This window comes from Lolium rigidum, chromosome 7, assembly GCF_022539505.1.
Source record: "Lolium rigidum isolate FL_2022 chromosome 7, APGP_CSIRO_Lrig_0.1, whole genome shotgun sequence".
NCBI lineage: Eukaryota > Viridiplantae > Streptophyta > Magnoliopsida > Poales > Poaceae > Lolium > Lolium rigidum.
The window spans coordinates 322,523,173-322,527,951 of NC_061514.1; the positions used below are offsets into that span (position 1 = coordinate 322,523,173).

Here is a 4,779-nt window from a genome sequence, read left to right on the forward strand (position 1 = left end):
CCATAGTCCATACCTCCCGCTCGCCGGCGTGCCGGCAGCTTGATGGTCTGTTTTTTTTTTTTTTTGAGGAAAAGCTCGATGGTCTGATGTATCCAGGCCTCGATGATTGCTTATTGGGCCTCTGTGTCAAATAATTGCGTGGTTGTATTAGATGGGTCGTGGGCTGGATCAGGATCAATGTACGGTCCAGTGGCTCCGCCCTGTGCTCCTGTCACCTCTCGCCTGGACCAGGTCCAAGTGAACCAGGGCTGCGTGGATACCATGGCCCGCACGCCAGCGACCCACGGCGCGCTGACTGTCCGTTCGGGTGTACCGTACACCGCTACCACAAAGGCACAAACCGTGTGACGAAAGTCCCATACCAAGGATCCGATCGAAACCGTGTGATGGATGCAGTTTTAGTTCCGTGCAGAAATACTCCTTATCCTAATCCTTATCCTGTTTATTTTATTCAGTCTCACGTACCATCTAAAGGTATGATTGCTGCACCCCCATGGGGCTCTCACAGGCGTTTGGATTTTGGGCCGTCCGATCGAGGTGACGTGGCGCGATCTCGGCCGGTCGTTCGTCCAGGGCGCTGAGGCCCTCCCGCAGACCCACTTTTTATCCATGAGTCACTAAAAGCCCATCCCGGTCCGGCGACACGCAGATAGGGGAGACAGCACGCAAGACGCAACCCTCGCGTCCAATCCCGTCGCTGCTCCTCCCCCAATTCCGACGGGCCATCCAATCTCGTCGCTGCTCCTCCCCCAATCCCCCTCTCCTCTTTTCAGCCGCCGCCGGCGCTCAAGACCGAGACGGCGTCGTGCCGTTCCTCCACCCTCTCTCTCGGTGGCTGCCCGACGGCGGCGGGGTCCCCGAGGCGGACGCGGCCGGGGCCGACGCGATCCACGCGGCCGCCACGGCGAGGCGCGGCGTCGGCGCGCGGTTCGCGGCAGAGTTCGTGGGGCGGCTGGTGGGCAGGTTCCGGCGGGGCGCGGAGACGTACGCGGGGCAGAAGGAGAATGCGGTCGCCGACGGCCTGCGGCGGCGCGCGGCGGAGGTGGAGATTCCTTTTCCTCCTCAATTTTATTTTGCAGTTAGGGTTTGGCCGTCCAGCAGATTCACCTGTAGCGAAAGCAATCACCATATTGGTGTTCGTGGACTCCATCGCTACCAGAGGTATCTCTTTATTTCTAGATTTTTAGATGGATTCGTCCTGATCTGATCTGAGATGTTACCTTGTGGTATTGTGTTCTTCCCTTTTTATCCCAGGATGTGATTCCGTCCTCCCCTTCTCTTTCTTTCTAGATTTGTAGATGGATTCATCTTGATCTGGGTGCTACTTTTGTTCCCTTTTTATCCCAAGATGATATTCCTTTTTGCTAAGATGAGTTGGCAGCACTTTCATGGACCTGACAGGTGATTTACGATGTTCATATGATTCCAATTTGCAAACTTTTTTTTTCTCTCTGTTTGACGTCTTGACCGCTTTACACATGTTCAGGTTTTACTTTTAAGGTTTGGATTTGGGTTGCGGGAGATTCCTACACTGGTGGTGACAATGGCCATCATTGGTGCAGGAGGATTCAGTGGTTGTCCCTGCTGTTGGTGAATCTTCCTCTATTTTATTATTTTGCCACGAATGCTAATGTAATAAGAATTGCATTACTTATACTAGAAAATTGTGGATAGAAAATGCTTTGCAGAAATCTGTGGTTTGGTTTATGCATGTGAGGATGCTATAAACCTAATTCCATCCTTTGATTTTGATCTTGAATGTGAATATGCATTTCCTAATAGCTTCTATATTTGTGTTGCTTGATAAGGATTGGTTTAGTTGTTCCTATTTAGAACTCTAGGTTCAGTGGTATATCTTAGTGATATTATGCCTGGCTGTAGGTCAGTGGTGATTTTTTTGCGTTATAACAATAGGGAGGGTTATAATTCATTGACATGATTCACATTCAATTTTTTTGTCAACAGGTTTGCAGTCTAACATGTCTTTTAATTTATTCAGTTTCTCAGTGCTTTTCAGACCTGTGTGAACATAGTGGTTGATCATCTATAATATGATATTACCATATTATTGCCATGATCATTTATTCATATTTAGGATAATCTGAATTCGAACGAAATGTAAACTGTACTTGCAATGTATTTGAGTGTGCTTCAGTAATATAGCATCTGACAATAAGTGCTAAAATTCCACAGCAAAAAACTGTAGATGCACGTAGGATGAAAGTAAGTCAGTCTCCTACCTTGAAGAGCTAGCTGTAGATGCACGGAGTTATGAACTCCTATTCTCAGAGCTGGAGGCTCAAACCATCTTTGTTAGTATATATTATGTAGCAGATTAGCATGACAAGCTTTTGTTTGGCATTCTTTTGTAGTTGGTTAGCATGATAAGATTGGACCTCTCCTACAGTTTGCCTAAACGAATTTTGCTATTATTGTGACGCATGTGGTATGCATTCCGTATACATTCCTGAATAGATATTTATATCAAGTTTTTTTTAACATCAACTCAGGAACTGGATAGGTAGTTTTCAGTCCGTATGATTGTTACATTTATACATGGAGCATGGTCGTATGGTTGTAATGGTATGTTCTCTTCTGCATCAGGGCAGTTTTTGCGTGGCAGCATAGATTTAGCACTTTTACTTAGTAAAATCCCTACTCTATTTCATCCATCAACTACCCCTTATTTATTTCCACTTGATATAATATAGTTAATACATCAGGAACCAAAGAGGCTCGTAACCGGTTGTTTGCCGGTAATTCACCCACTCAAAAAAAAAGAAATAAACAACACATCAGGTGAGAAATAAAAGAGGAGGGGTACATGTCGCTAGCTAATTGGAGGAATGGAGGGATACATAGCTCATATACAGTGTCTCAGCTAATCTTAGTGCGCTAAATTGATCAACCTTTATATAGTGTATAATTTGGTGTGATGAGAATGAACAATATGGCTAAGATTATCTAGGGTAATACCTAATTTGCTGCAACTATTGATCTATTATTGCAGGGTTCTTATTTCTCTCTACTTCTTTTGGTTCAGTTCTCTTATGGAAGAACAAGTTCTACAGAGGACTGGGCCCGCCTGTATCAGGTAATGGCTAGAGGATATTCAGATCTGAACCATAGTACAATTTTCAGAATAGTTCCTTTAAGAGGATTGTAATTGTTTCTGCATCCTCATTATGCTTCATGTCCTTCGTGTGAAAAAGATACGGTGCCTGGCTTGCATCATCATTTTTCTCAGAGGTACAACTACTTAGCATTTACGTAGATAAGCAAGCAGGGTTGTACAATCATTTGTTTAGCTTTAACTGAACCCGGATATTCTCGCTTTTTCAGTTTACGTGTTCCCTATCTTTCATTAAGGTGTTTTGAATCAATAAAAACAGTGGACCCTATGTCCTTTGTCCTCCTTGATGCCAACACCCAGTGGTGTATTTTGGTTGTCTAAGATTTCTATATGGTTATTTTTATGTTCATAGGTAGGCTCACACGTCCCCTTTTTATTTCTACTTTACCCTTGGGATTATCTGCTCACAGGTCCCCTCTTTATTTCTACTTTACCCTTGCGATTATCTACAAGGACTAAGAAGTGATGATTTCTTGCCTTTTAACTAATGATATGTATCTAGGGTGCAGTTCAAGTGTCGGAAAGCTGAGGTGAGGTCTAAATTATTCATACCTCTATATTTATAGCTACTTGTTTACTATTCATGATCATTAAATTAAATAGGCCAACTTTTCTTTTATTAAATGTTAAGCAAGGTCCTAGAAATGCGATTTTGTAATCAGGCTGTGAAGAAACTGAAATGTGCTGCCTGATGTTCCTTTTACATTTTGGTATTTACCAGTACCGTGCTAACCTTGCACTACTGAGCTTAAGTCTGTACTGCACAGTTATCTTGGGACAAAACACTGCCACCACCATCACAAACCTGGGTCTAAAAAACAAAGGAGTAATACTAAAGCTGGATTTTAAGAACACAAGTTTGTATCTTCACTACATATCAGGAGACAAGTCAATCAGTAGTCTGCTTGAAAATGTTTTCCTGCAGTAGTCTCAACACCATTTAAGAAGATTCAGTAAGTGTGCCATGCTAAATATAAGGTTGTTGCATCCAGGTCAAGTAAAAATAGAAGTGGCAGTTGCATAATAAATCATTCGATGCTGGTATTTTTTCCATTTGATATCACCATATCAGTAAAAGCAGGTAATCAAATCATTTTCTCTACTTATGCTTCGATGTGCATCTGATTTTCAAATTTGACCAGTTTGTGATGCAGATCAAGCGACATTAGTTAAGACTATCCTGTCAACATTAATTATGTAAATCATAGATTGCCTATGCCTATATTCTGTTTTATTTCTTTGCAAAACCGTTTAGTATTTCAGTCCGCGTGAATTTTGAGATTTTGTACAAGTTGTGCCTTCGTTGGACCTAACCAATATTGGCACATGCCTCTTTTTTTTCTCTCTTTTTTTAGGTGTTGTTTCTTCTACAGTGTACATGCCATTTTGAGGAAAGTATGTTAGAAGTGTGGCTCTATGCATTGATTTAGTAGCCTTGGTGATTAATTTACTCATATACTTACTTTAAATATTAAAATGAACGTCCATTTCAGTTTCAAAATTATACTCAGATATGTGACCTGCATGTATAATATATTTCCTCTCTCAATTTCAGCTACGTGAATTGTTTCAGATTCATGCATCAGATAATAATTCGCATATGTAAAGTCCATTTTACAGTCAAATTTCTACTGATTCAGCCTTTG

General features: G+C 42.1%; 1 long non-coding RNA gene across 1 annotated transcript; it reads left to right on the plus strand.

The window, feature by feature from the left end:
• The first annotated feature begins 1,169 nt into the window (after positions 1-1,169).
• On the plus strand, positions 1,170-1,741 carry LOC124678539. Its single transcript, XR_006994526.1, has 2 exons — positions 1,170-1,401; positions 1,487-1,741. It is a non-coding gene; the product is annotated as an uncharacterized LOC124678539 (long non-coding RNA).
• The last annotated feature ends 3,038 nt before the right edge of the window (positions 1,742-4,779 follow it).